General features: G+C 36.4%; 1 pseudogene; it reads left to right on the top strand.

Moving 5' to 3' along the window:
* Positions 1-9,411: 9,411 nt before the first annotated feature.
* LOC130036362 (uncharacterized) lies at positions 9,412-9,584 on the top strand (annotated as a pseudogene).
* Positions 9,585-15,452: the final 5,868 nt, after the last annotated feature.

Raw genomic sequence — 15,452 nt, 5'->3', positions numbered from 1 at the left:
CATCTATATTTTTGCATGAGCTTTTTTTAATATTGTATTAATATTATTCCAGTGGGTATACAAACCACACTTTATCATTAAGGTGGCAAATGGAGTAAATTTCTTTTCAGAGTTGGAGTAAATTAATATTGGAGTAAATTTTATTTCATGGTAGATTTTCAGAACTTTAATTCTGAATTTTAGTGCTTTTTAAAACAAAAAGTCATAAAAGGTACATGAAATCAAGAGCTTCCTGAATTTATTATGTCAGATTTGCAACTAGTTAGGTGTATAATTATATTAAATGTTAATTGGATAACGGTTTTTCTGATTTCAACCAAGTCATAAAATTAAAATTAATAAATTAACTTGAATATTCTTTCTCTTTATGTGTAACAAAAGTGATATTGTAATATATCTCAGAAATCAGGTTCTTAGTAAAACAATCATTGTTAACATTTCTCACAAACATTAAATAACACATTCTTCAACATAATGAGAGGTGTCAGGGAGAGAGAGAAATTCAATATTTTGGTGTAGTTTTGGTTTTGGTCCACATTGGTGATGCTCAGGGCTTTTTCCTAGCTGGGTGCTCCTGTATCACCTCTGGCTGGGTTTAAGGGATCATATGTACTGTCTGGGATGGACTTAGATTCTGCAGCATCTTAACCACTGTTCAATGACTCTGACCCCTTTTCTTCCTCCTTTTAAATTTCAGTAGTGCATTGGCACCCAAGTAAGTGCCTATAAAACAATAAAGTTGCTCCAAAAGTCGTCATCAACTCTTCTAAAGCGGGATTTCTTAGTGCCTGCAAATAAAAATAGAATGAGTTAACACAGCACTTAAACTCAATCTTAACTCTCCCCAGAAGCTGTATAATCCTTGCTTTTTCTTACAGATTAGAAATCCATGAAGTCCTTTCCCATAGGGACTCACTGTCACTGTTACTGTTCTCCCATTGTCCATCTATTTTGCCCAGTAATGTCTCCATTGTGACACTTGTTACTGTTTTTGGCATATTGAATACCTCAACGGGAGCTTGCCAGGCTTTGCCACACAGGACAGATACTCTTGGTAGCTTGACGGGCTCTCCGAGAGGGGCGGAGTAATAGAACCTGAGTTGGCCAGGTGCCAGGCAAATGCCCTACCCGCTGTGCTATCGCTCCAACCCTCCCATAAGGAGTCACGTGGAGAAAATAGAATATCTTATAACCACACTCTCAATGACACTTGCACAAAGGACTTCTCTAGAATGTGGGGGTAGAGCTCCCCACTTACAAATTTGTCTCAGTTATTTCAGAATATTCGGGCAGTTCTGCCTAATTTCATCCATCCTGGGGGTGGTGGAATCCAGGATAAGAGCAGTCCACATATAAAAAAACATTAAAATGAATTAAATTACTTAATTTTGTCCTTGATCTGAATTTGGTCCAATTCAGCACTGACTAAAAGGAGCAACTTAGAAACACCCTGTGGTTTGTCCAGAAGTTTAGAAAACTAAGTGGCTCCATAGTTCAATGGATAGCTCATTGGACTTCCAGAAGTTTAGAAAACTTTAGGTACAAATTAAAAGGCTTCTTTGGATTCCTCATTTTTCAGTCATTTATGTGATTATTTATTAGGCACATATTATACTACTTGAATTTTATGACTATGCATAAATAGTCCCATAAAACACATGCTTATCATATGGTAGTTGGTTTTATTTTAATAGATCCTTATGCATTCAGGGTAGATATATATGGCTTTTAGCATATTTTGAGAAAGAGAACTAAATTAGCTACTGCTTCTCAACAGTATGGCTCTTGGTTATGGTTACATATTATATATTACACTTCCAATAAAAAATATTTATGCATATTTGTAACTATCAGGTTTATAACTATATGGAGTTCTTATCTGTGGAATCCAAGAGTCTTAAAATCTATTGCTATAAGATTATCTAATCTTCATTGAAGTGGCTTTTTATTCCTGGATCCTTGTTCTCTGCTGGTGTCAGTTCCAACTATTTGCATTTGACACAATGGAATGACAGTTTGTCACTTTTGATAAAGGACTCTTTTGTTTCTGTGTCCCAGACACCAAAGAGAGAAAAGGACAAGTTAATTTCTGGCCAGGTAACATTCAGTCTATTACTGTGCTATCGTCCTTTTAAACCTTTTGTTGTCACCTTGGAGGTTTCTTTTAGAAATTCCCTTTGAAATAACAAAATGATTATTCTATCAAAGTCCTTAAGAGAAGCTTCAAGACCTTAGAGCTTAGAGTCATCTCAGATCAAGTTAGAGTCTTAGGAATCTGTCTCAATTGGACTCATGTCTCAGAACCAGCATGGAAAATTTTCCGAAGATTGGAGAAGGAAAACAGGAAAAAAGTAAGACTTTTCGGCAAGCTGCAAAACTAGTTAGTGTTTTTCTATCTTGATCAAAGGAAAACGCTTAGAAGATCGGGGGCACCAAGAATACAGTTTGGTCAAGAGTCTTGTGAGTCCAGATATACCTGCGTTAGGCACGGTAAGATTTCTTCCTTCCACTTTAAGCAGGGAAAATGTGGCCGCCAGAGGGCAGAAGACATTATACCTCAAATTGCTTAAAGTAGCATTTCTGTCATGAACGCTTCCCCTCTGCAAAGCTGAAAGGAAAAGAAGCATATCCATGAAGCATGGACTTTGGGTATTCTCCCTAAAAGTGCTCTTTCGTGCTGAACACAGGTCCTTCATCTGATTTCCAACTTCTATCCACTGTTTTTCTACTGATTGCCAATAGTATATCTAACAAAATGGAAACCGTTCCTTAAAAAACTAAAATCACATTGAGTTATCCCTTGTCCTTTGGTTTGCGTATAAGAATAATTATTTTGGAGATTTTTTGACCGCATTTATATGTCTTCAAAGCATTCGTTAACTGAAATCATAGGAATAAACACTGGAAAAGGTGCATTATTCTCACCAGCTAATCAAATTTTCCTACCCTACTTTCTTGATTCCTTTGTCTGTGAATTTCCTCTGTGTGGCTCATTTGTTTCTTTGCTTGCTTTGCCTGACTTACCATCATAGAAATAATCTTTTTGGTTCCGCAACATATTTCAGACCTGACAGCTTACATTGTGACCAATGTGGACATTCTCATTCACGTTGTCCTGTTCCTCCATCATGACTCATAATTCCCATTTCTATATTGCTTCGTCTAGAGACCCAGACCTTATTAATTCATACATAGTTCAAGAGATAACCTTGGCTCAGCACTGGTACCTTAAAAAACTTGGATGTGACATGGCAATGCAATGATCTTGGTAAGTAGCGATAATCATCTGCTTACCACAAGGGATTATGGACAAGAGCCAACTGGCGCTGGATAATTAGAAAAAAAGGAGGATTCCTGGGCCAGAGTGATAGTATAGGCAGTAGGATGTTTGCCTTGCTACACGGCCAACCCAGGTTCAATTCCTGGCATCCCATATGGTCCCCAAAGCACCGCTAGCAGTAATTCCTGAGTGCAGATCCAGGAGTAACCCCAAAAAGCATTGCTGATTGTGACCCAAAAAAGTCAACATAAAATAAAATAAAATTTTTTAAAAAGGGGAAGATTCACATTCCTTTTTTGAATCCTTCACTCAGCTTTAAATGCTAACCTCTAAAATTATTGTTACTTTAAGTACACAACTTTGATTTCCTCAAGTCCACTTGAGTTTTCTCATTCTGGCAGATGGTTGATTGCAGATGGCAATATATGAAAGTATATAGGTCCAGAGGTTTTCAACCCACACTTTATGTTACATGGAAGATACCATGTCGGAAATACTAATGCTACTTACTTTTCAAATAAATTCAGTCATAGTTTAAATTAGCTGAAGGCCTTAAAAGAATCATGATAATGATAATACTAAGAAACACCAGTTGGTTTTTGTACTTTGCTTTTCTCAAGTCACCTGTTCTGTATGTCCTCTTATATTTCAACAATCAAACTCTGATAACCTTGGATAGGGAAGGGGAAGGTGGTGTCAAATAACTAGAAGTCTCAGGGAAACATTATGATGATCTTGGTTTGTTTGGAGGCATCTAGGAACAAATGCTATCATTTAGAAGGAAAACGTTTTATCACAAAGACTCCTTGCCTATGTTTCTAGTCACCCAGACAACTAAGTCTGGGAGTAGAGTTCTGAGGGAAGAAAGGATGTACTTATAATGTAAATAGGTCTACTGCTCCCCCTAGTATGAGTCAAACTGATAAATACCTTCCAATTATTCCATAATATTCTCTTCCACTCACAGATTAAAAATTCACCTTATTAATATACTTAATATATGACCTCTGTGAGCATGGAGTATCCACCTGTTTTCAGAAAAGGAATATTCAAAGATTCCATAAGCAAATGCTCTTTAACTTAGAAAATTAACCTGTTTTCTAGGTTCTTATAGTTTTAGGCGCATCAGGACAGAGATTTTCATTATCTGATAGGGTGTCAAAAAAGGGCATAATACTTTCTACATTGTGGGGGACTGGCCATAGAACATTCCACATATCCTCAGATCACTGAGCAATAACCCATCTGTCTAATGATACTGGGTCTCAGTGCCTGTGTTCAACTAGTATGTTTGAAAAGTATGTCCTACCCAGGCTTAGAGTCTTAGCTCCAGTTTTCACGTTTTTACTCAGTAGTAATCCTAAAAGCCTAATTAATAATTATGAATACCCTGGAATGTTATCATGAGAATTAAAGAGACATTTAAGGCTGCTCAGGGTACCATCTTGTTTATCACCCACAGAAACTCAGAGGGAAATATAAATCTTCAGAGTAAGATGCTCTCCAAGGTAATTACTTCAGTTGTCTTTGGAAGGCTATGATTGTCTAACACCATTCATGTCAGACTAAAGAATTTCCTTTTTCCTTCCATAGGGACAATTTAACAACTCAACTTCTTAGAAATTGCTAATCTCATTTGGTTCTAATGGGCTAATTTTTTTTATACGTTAGCAATCTCCAAGGCTCACCCTCTTCATAGGTATATTTTATGATTATACTTAATGTTCCCATAATTTATGAAAAGAGGGAGAGAAAATATGGGTTTGAATTTAACTGTGTTGCTATGCCATAAATTTAGATGCTGTGCCATAAATTTAGATACAGTACAGAAAACCGCTGAAATTTGTTGCTTAATTTTCACTCGTACAAAATAGGGATAATATAAATACTTATCCTATGACAGTATAAGAATTATCTTCCTTAGAACACACTTGGAAAAGAGACTTTATTGTTGTTAAGTGGATCAGCTTTCTCTATACCGTGTATTTTTAATTTAATTTACTTTAAGAACACTATATCTTAACAGTTAGACATTCTCTTCCAGCATAAAAACAAAAGCAAGTAAACATATAAATAATTTGCCCTTCCCTCCAACAAACACATGCATACATGCCAAGTCAGGTGTAACCAGATTTATAGTTACTAAGCAAAGTTATAACTATTTCAGCATGGAGAAACTCCACTTTTAGCTATTTTGCATTTAAACTTTTGGGGAAAATGTCATTTCCATAAATATTTCTATAGTTAGAAACATTTGAAATCTAGAGGATTCTATAGCAGCCTCAAATAACAAATCATCTAAGCTAGATATTCTTGGGAGTAATGATAAGTAAAAAAAAAAGTATGAGGTATCTCTCTATGACCAATGTTGATGAACCAAGAACATGATCCTTCTAATAAGTTTAAATGTGGGCATAAAATATTAATAAGCTGGGAATGCTACTAATATTTTTATGCCCAGTTCAGTAGTCACTTTAAAAAGAGAGAGAAAAAGGAGCCGATAATAGAGTTCAGGTTGCAAAGCTCTTGTACCCCCACTACATTGTGTCCCAACACAACCAGGATTGCGCAATATCCAAGGCTAAGCCCTGAGCACACTTTGGTGTGTCCCCAAATAAAATTTAATATAGGAAACTTTGATTGACTCTTGTATTCTACTAATTTTTAACTAATTTTTAACTACCTCCCCCCGCCACTCCACCTTTCATCAAGTCTGTAATAATGAGGCAGGTTCATAACATTAACCTCTAAGACTGTTTCTAGAACAAATGATTGCTTGCTCATCAGTCATCAGATTTGTGTTGGAAAATATAAATAAATCTTCACTCCCCCTACAAAATAAGCAAATAAATTATTTTCTTTAAAAAATACACATCACAGGAACTGACATAATGCTTCAGTTCCATCTCCATAGCCAGAACTAGTTATAGAACTACATCTAGGTATAGAAGGACATGGTTCTCTGTTATAAAAAAGAACAAGTAAAATACAGATGGAAATTATAATTTTTTACCATTTTCTGTTTAACATTAAGTGAACATATGGGCTTGAAGTCTATTCATCATTGTGCACAAAGGATAGTCAGTTATGGGTGTTTAATTAGCTTCTCTGGGTCACTTTTTAGTGTTTGTGTTAATATTTTTCTGGTAACTCTGATGTAGTAAGAATTTTGTCATTCACTTTGATGAAAACATCTGTTGAAATATGGTCCCACTCATTCAAGAAGCTTTAAATGCGGGATGTAGAGAGAAACTGTACAAATGGTACAATGCAGAAATGGATGCATACACACCATGCAAAAGTGTATGCACTTACACATAACAAGTGCAGACTGCTTGATATTTACTAAAATGCTCTAGATATCAGCAAATACCTTTGGGTGTCTGCACCAGGAAAGTTTTCAGAGAACCTTAAACTTCATTTGTTTAGCGGGAATAGATGGATAGGCTACACCATCCAAATGAAGGCAATTGTGTAAACCAAGGTATAAAAGCAAGAGTGAGCCTCCCTAGGAATAAAATAACAACCTCAGTTCCCAGAGTACAAGCTAAGAAGTGGAGTTGGAGGCAAAAGCACCAACTACATAAGAACAGACTTTTAATCTCCCACACATACCTGTCTCTAGAATTTTCACATGCATCTACATAAATTATGGGACCATTTATGTCACTGAGAGATTAAAAAAGATTTATTGAACATCTAAATGTGTGAGAATATTTCTGACCCATTTAGTCAATATCATAGTGTGCCCCATTATTATGCAAATAGTCATGGAAACTCTAATCTCACATAAAGCTCCTCAATAAAACATTTTTATCTCCTATTTTGTGTGACAGAAATGTCTTCAAACATGCTTACAAGGTGAAGAATAAGGGATGGCAGTCTTTTTGAAACCAAGGCCAGATTCTTCTATGCCTCTTTCCAACTGTTCATTTGATAGATAAAAATAACATTGTGTAAAGTGAAGATTATCTCAAAACATGATTGAAGCTCCTGGTTTTGTCAAGGAAGCAAACAGGAATAATTCCCTCACTGACTGATGAGAATATTTACTTCAAATTTCTGTGTCTTCTCCTTGTGGATCATCTTGCCAAATTCGTCTCTCTCCTTCTTTGAGGTACAATTTCATCTTTTCCTTGACCAAGTGATTGAAATGCTTCATTCATCCATGAATAAATTAGGTTGATATCCTGTGTTCCTTAAATAATAAGCAGAAGATCTGAATTTAAATGTTCACAAACTTATCTTCTGTTCTCTATAAATATCTGACTATTAGTTGTGTTTGATTTTTCTAGCCTAGAAAAGATGATCAAGTTCTTTTCTCAGTGAATCCTGTATTTTCCCAGAAAGGATCTGAAAAAAAAAAATGTGTCAAAGAATCTTAAATGAGGTTATGTTTTTCTACTACAAATCAAATGGAAATAGGTCCATGACACATGATTTTCTATTGGTTATTTTGATAGAATGACTTACAATTTCCACCCTTTTCTTTTCATTTTTTATGAGAACTTTATAAAGAATTATCACATTACCGACAAACAGCTTAGTGACAGAGTTCATGTCTTGCCTGCCTCAGACCCTCATTTTGATTCTTGGCATCACAAACACACACAAACACATGCACACACACACACACACTTCCAGTATATTTTCATTCTTACTTTCTTGTTTTCTTGTTCTGTTGTATGGAAATAGCTAGAAAAGTTTGCTCGTAGATGTGAAATAGGTAAAGAAAAAAACAGGCATGTTACTCTCTATTTCAAAATGGAGTCGTTATTTGGACTCTTTCCATAAAAGAATTATTTTCTTTTATAAATGTACTTAACAAGGAAGCACTTACTGAGAAAAATACTACACGTGTAGAAACAGTAAACTCTCAGCATTATCTTTTTTTTTTTTATCAGATTCGATATGTATCTTCTTCTTATTCAATTGAACATGATGCTACTCAGCAAGAGGGGTGGGTTTTTTTATAAGCAGAAGGAGTCCAAAGTCTACTCCTGACAAAAGTTGTCAACTAGGTTGGACTGTTCAATATAAGGGTTTAAAATTCATTAGACTTTGTGATACTGGGGATCAACAAGATACACTTTGGTGATGCTTGAGGGTCAAAAGTGCTGAGTTTTAAACTTAGCCCTCATGACTGAGCTATTTCCCAAGCCCCTCAGCAAGAATCTTAAGAATATGAACTGAATATCAAGACTAAAGCTGCAACCATTATGGTACACAATGCATACCCTAACTTATTCCAAACACTAGTTATGTATTCCCCTTCAGCTCTGTATTTAAGTATGTTTAACTTTGCTTAGATATTAAAAACCTAGAGAATTTATCAACTGTTTACTGGAAAATGAAGACATTGGAAAATGTAAAAGTATACAATTTACTTGATTTGATGCTAGCAAACGATATTGGCAGTCAAGTCCTACGAGGAAAATTTATGGTTGAGAGTAACTTATTAACCTAACATTTTCTTCTTAAGTGTAATTCCCAGGACACCTTTTCGACATGACAATTTGCCAGTTCAACAGCTATATTTTCCATCTAAATCTAAAAGCTTCTTTTGAATTTACCATAATGTGTTCTGTCAGACCCAATCTATGAGCTCATTCTTCTACAATTTTCTTTCAATTCGCAAGAAATAGCTACCATCACATGGAGATATACTTGCAATATATTAAACATCACTTTTGCTTAGCTGATTATTTCAATGTGAGAGAAACATGCAAAAGATAGCTTGACTCATTGAATTCATCATAGTCAAATAACCCTGTGATAAAGGTGCATGAACACAGTGCAGATTGGAAATTCTGTTTTGATTTGTTTTCTAGCTGAGACTATATCAATCTGCTGAGACATTTTAAGGATTTAAATTGCTTTGCCAATATTTATTTGAGATGTGACTGGAAGCTGCAAGTTAGTTATGAAGCCAGGGGGAGTAGAACCAAATCAGAAACATTTATTGAGCTGAAATGTACTGGGAGCAAATCAAACCACAAGAGGCAGATAAAAATAAGTGAAAATAAACAATTACTAATGTGCGTCATTGAGCTTACAAATGCGACTTATGTCTTACTAGACTGAATATGAGAATTCTATAACTGATTATGACACAAATCAGCTCACAAAACAACGTGCAGGTTTTTCTGAAGCTGAGTATTAAGCATGCCAGAAACAATAGCTGCAATTTGAGTCATTCGCATGTTAGATCAATATACCTTCATGTTTTTCAGGTTATGATGGAAATGACATGCTATTGTGGTACCATTTTTAACTATCAGGATGTGACTGGTCTGTAGATACAAAAATTTTCTGCTGGGCAAATGACTTCAGCTGAGTTAAGTGAGTCTCCTAGATTCTACAGAGGTGTTATGTAAGATAAAAGGGAAACATTTAGTAAAAATGCAAAACCTCAAGGAATAAAATGCTAATTTACCACTTGATGGAAAAGGAAAAAAGCTGCACTGTGGAAAGGAATTATCTTTCAAGTTTACTTTTGGTATAAAGGATAGTTATAAGTGACTTAGGTATAAACTCCACAGTAATATTGTTTAGTCCTTTTTTGAAAAAGTAACTCTAAAAGGCTCATACTTCTTGCTGATAGGATCTGCAACAGGAACAACTACAACGAATTTAAACAAAACTTTACTATCATCACAAAAATTAACTCAAAATCGGTCAAATTCCTAGCACAAAACTGTCAACTCCTATAAAGAGAATGTAAAAGCGAACCTTGTCACATTTCCTAGAGTGATTCCTTTGTAGATACAACACCAAAGGCAAATTCATTAAAAAATTAGTTACGCTTCATTCAAATAAAAACGTATGCTGTGGGAAACACACTATTAAGAAAATTAGGAGAAAACTCACAGAGGAGCAATTTGCAAAAGATTCACTTGATAAATGACTTGCATCCAAAATATACAAAGTACTATTAACACTCATGGTGAAAAATGTTAAAAATTTTATTTTCAAATGGGCCAAAGAGACTGGAGAGACAGTACAGTTGTTAAGGCACTTGCCTTGCATGCAGCTAACTTCAACTGCATTCCTAACAGCATCCTTGTCACTGCATTTGGTCTCCTGAGCACTGTCAAGAGTGAATCCCTGAGCAGAGAGCCAGAAGTAAACCCTGAGCACCATCAGGTATGAATCAACCCTCCCAAGCCCCTCCCCTCTCAATAAAAGGGCCACAGATCTTAATAGACAACTCATCAAGAAATACATATACATATATATGTAGGATATATATTATATATATTAGGAAAATGCTAATAAAGAGCATAGGTGCATTGCACTATGATCCTATTAAAGTGCAGAGTCCGAACTGATAACATCAGATTCTGCTGAGGGTGTGGAGTAACAGGAAATCTCATACCTTGCTGGAGGGGATATAAGGTGATAAGGGCACCTTGGAAACAGCTTAGTGTTTTCTTGCAAAATAATGTTTATAGCATTCTTGCACATGGATGTTTATAGCAGCTTTATTCATAATTGCCCAAACTGGGAGGCAACTGAGGTATTCTTCAGAAAGTGAATAAATAAACCATGATGTGTTTAGACAATGGACTATTATTCAGCACTGTAAATAATGAACTAGGCAGGGATGTGGCTCAATGGATGAGAACATGCTTTGCATACCTGAGTTCCTGGGTTCTATTCCTGGCTATAGAAACAAATCAAACCAACCAAACAAACAAAACTCTAAAGTCATTAGAAGTTCTAAAAAATTTAAACACATATTACAAGAGAAGAAACACATTTGAGGAGGGTGCATACTTAGGGTTGCAACTACATAATATTTTGAAAGAGGCAACATTGGAACTGAAAACATCAGTAGTTTCTCTTAGGATGGCTCATGTAGTGGCAGATAAATAGGACACGGGATTTTCAGGGCAGTTGAAATCTTCTGTATGATATCATAATGATTAATATATATCATATATTTGTATCCAAATATATATCATATATTTGTATCCAAATATATATATATGTATTTGTGTCCAAACTCATAGAATGTATACTATCAAGAGTAAATCTTACATTAAATGAAGGATTTAGGGTGATTATGATTTATTGTAGATTCATGATTGTTAAAAAAAAATAAAAGGTACTGTATCAATAGGGCATTTGCCTTGCACACTGCCGGCCTGGCCAAGCTGGGTTTGATTCCTCTGCCCCTCTCGGAGAGCCCAGCAAACTACTGAGAGTATCTAGACCACACGGCAAAGCCTGGCAAGCTACCCGTGATGTATTCAATATGCCAAATAGAGGAACAAGTCTCACAGTGGAGACGTTACTGGGCCCGCTAGAGCAAATCGATGAGCAATGGGAGGACAGTGTTTGTGTGTGACTGTATCAATAAACGATGTTTATAATCATCACAGAAAGAGGCTATGTCTACTAATGAAGGAATACAGGAACTGAGTTGTGTTTTCCTCTCAATTTTGAAAACAAGCAAGAGAAAGAAAATACTTTCATTAGTATGTTTTATATTAGAGCTACAAAAAATTAGGAGATTATGTGAGGCCTCCAGCACAGTATATGTTTATACACAAATATATAAACTAATTCTCTCACTTTCTGACAGCTTAAAAATGTGGTTGAAAACAATAGTCAACAAATTATGCTTTCATAATTCAAAACTGTATTCTTACTAATGCTCTTTTAAAAAGTCTAGTGATAAATCTTCTATTTCCAGTAAAGTTCCATGGGAATAGATAGTTTGAGATACTTTATGTTAAAATTCACTTTTTAAAACAATTCTTTCTTTACTGAACAGGGAAGTAACAAGTGTGGGTTCAAAAACCTTTAATTCCTCTTCACTTAATATACCACATTTTTAATCAAATGTTTAAAGCTCTCAAATTAACAAGACAATATTTAAATATGATGATTTTTTTCTTAAATAAAATTTAATTTTTGTTTAAGGGACATAGATAACTATGCTTAGAAGATCATATGAACATGGGGATTATAATAGGAAATTCCCTAATGCAAAGCATATGCTTCAACCCTCTGAGCTAACTCTCCAGTTCAAATATACTATTTTAAAGGAAAAGTAAAGGCCCTCCCATTGATCATCGATTTGCTCGAGCAGGCCCAGTAACGTCTCCATTGGAGACTTTGTTGTTACTGTGTCTGGCATATCGAATACTCTCGGTAGCTTGCCAGGCTCTCCGAGAGGGGCGGAGGAATCGAACTCGGGTCGGCCATGTTGGCTGTGTGCAAGGCAAATGCCCTACCGCTGTGGAAAAAATATAATTAAAATACAGTTTCTAACTAAGTGTGTATTGACACTTTTCTCTTTATTCTAAAATAAACTTTTTATCATTATTTCCTTTACTTAGCTTGATACTGGCACAATAAATTTCCATAGAAATACAAGTTCCCTAATGTCTGCATTTTCATTTAAAAGAAATCCAGAATCCATTATTTTTTCTAATTAATATATGAGACCAGATATCTTAATTATTAAATCATCATGATCACGATCACGACCATCCTGTTGTTCGTCGAATACCTTGAGCAGGCCCCAGTAACGTCTCCTTCATCCTAGTCCTGAGATTTTTTAAAAAGTTCCATATTCAAGGGTCTTTCAGGGTTAGGAGAATGAGATCCATCATTGTTACTGGTATTTGCCATATTGGGTATGCCATGGGGAGGTTGCCAAACTCTGCTGTGTGGGCAGGTATATTCAGTAGCCTGCCAGTTTGTTCAAAGTAAGAATAAGATAATAAGATGTCGCGCAGCTGAAAATGCAGCCATGTGCTTCCAGGAGCTGGGTCTTGGCCGTTGATGGGATTACACGGCGCCAGGGGTCCAGTTGGTGGGTGTGGCCCCTGCCTACTAGAATATGGAGGATCTGGGTGGAGGATGCTCAGCCCTGATCCAAGCAAGCTTGGAAATCTCAGCCCCGGGACCCACATGCTTTTGCTCCTCTGCTGGTACCTTCATGCGTGTGGAGAGTGGTCTCAGCATGGTGGTGGCTGGTTCTGGAGGTCTTCAGCTGCCGGAGCCCTGGTCAGGGCGGGGAGGGAAACTCAACCCGCTCCCCACCAAGGGGCCCCAGTGAGGACAGCCAGGCGCAGGGGCAGGAGACTGTGCTGTTCTCTTCCGGGAGCTGGGTTTTATAGTCTCTGGGTCTTGGCCGTTGGTGGGATTACATGGAGCCAGAGGGCCAGTTGGTGGGTGTGGCCCCTGCCTACTAGAATATGGAGGATCTGGGTGGAGGATTAAATCATCAAAAAGATTAATTGATGATAAAAGATATTTGAAGCACCATTGAACCCTCAGAAATCTTTTTAGTAAAAAGTAACTTGTTCCCAGCAGAAAAACCCAGGTAGTGAGGGACCCGTAACTGAGATGTCTAAACCCGCTAGGATTGGGACTGGGCCTCCTTTTCCCAGATCCCCAGTTTTCCAGCAGCTTGTCCGTCATACCCACAAACTGCCCCCAGTGCCATGTAATCTCATCAACTGCCAAGATCCAGAGACTATAAACTAAAGCTCCCCGAAGAGAATGACACAGAATTTCCTGGAGAGTGAGGACGTGTGACCTCTTATAGTCTAGCCCACTTACTTATCAAAAATAGGAGACATTTGTTTCATTTTAACATACTTGCTTGTATTCTCTTATATGAGTTTAAATGCTCCACAACGAAATACAACCCTCACACTCTTCCCTCTTGTTGTGGTGAGAAGGTGCTCAGTGGTGGGATTGGTGTTTGAATATTATCTGTAATGAACTATTGTGAATTATTTTATAAAAATAACATATGTAAAAACTGAAAAAAAATAATCTGTTCCTCTAAATGTGTTTATTTTATGCTTTTTTTAGCCATTTTTATGATATTGAGAACCTAAGCTCTGGTAATTGTTTTTACATGTGAGTTAATTCCAGAAAGCACTGATATTTAGCAACATTTATTAAATTGTGCATAATTCGATGTATTATCTTAAAGAAGCATCCTGCCATACACATCCCCAAACAAAGGAAAGAGATACCGGAAATAAAATGTTTGCACAGTATGTTTTATTGCCTTATTTTAATTTTTAAGGTAACTGGAGCTCAGAAATTGTTCAAAGATTCAATCCTTTTGATTTAAGACATTTTTTATTTAGAGGCTGAGCACTTGTCTTGCACTTACGAAGTCCTGGGTTTGATCCCTGAAAAACAGAAAAAAATATTAGTGCTCTACTTATTAGTTAATTTAGCAAATAGGGGTCACAGAGTAGGGCAGACCTGCTGGTTACGTGCTCAGTCTCATTGATGCTTAAGGAAATATGTGGTTGCAAGAATCTGGGTATCTATTTTCTAAGGCAGGTGCCCACTCTACCACTTGAGTGATACAGGGAAGTGGAAAAGTGGGGCACCAGATGAGAAGGTTAGTTTAAATAATTTTTCTCAATCTTTCCCTCTTAAATGGTTTTCAGTTAAAATAGCTGTAATGGCACACAGGTGACTTAATTTTAGCTGTACATTTCAGATCAGGAATGTGTACACTGAGGTGAAAACAAACAGGACCATCATGCACTGGAAGTGAGCAGACAGCAAGGACAGCACTTGTGACATCTTTCTCTGGACCACAAATCAAGGGACGAGATAAGTGACATTAGACATGAGTTAAAGGAGAGGCATGCACACTGGGGAGGGACCCATCTACTTAATATGTGCTGTGTGCAATAAATTGAAATTCTAAAGCACCTGAGCTTTGCCTGCAAATCTTTCAGACAAGAACTCCAGAACCCACGAGCTTAGGAATAAAGCCAGTTTTAAGCTAACCAAACCTCACAAGACCATCTATGTTTGTATCACAATTTATTTAGCCATTCAGTCATTAATGACAAATTAATGACTAACATGTAGTTTAGGGACATAACAAGAATAACTGCTATGAATATTCTTATATTAGAATTTAAAAGTGCAGATAAAGTGTGCTACAATAGAATTTTAATCTAAAACTCTCTGGCTATAAGTCTAGTTGTTATAATCTTATTAAACTTTCTTTAACTTTTTCAAGGTGCTTATAATATTATGTTTCCCTTGAAATTAAGGCCATCTAAGTGTTTGATACAATGTTGTTTTGTGATTTTTTGTTTCGGGGCCACATCTTGGGTTGCTCCTGATTCTGCACTCAGGAATTTCTTCTGGCAATGTTTGGGGGAACATA

The sequence above is a fragment of the Sorex fumeus genome, unplaced genomic scaffold, assembly GCF_029834395.1.
Source record: "Sorex fumeus unplaced genomic scaffold, SorFum_2.1 ptg000063l, whole genome shotgun sequence".
NCBI lineage: Eukaryota > Metazoa > Chordata > Mammalia > Eulipotyphla > Soricidae > Sorex > Sorex fumeus.
The sequence above is the reverse complement of the archived record's forward strand: the minus strand, read 5'-3'. Positions and strand labels throughout refer to the sequence as shown.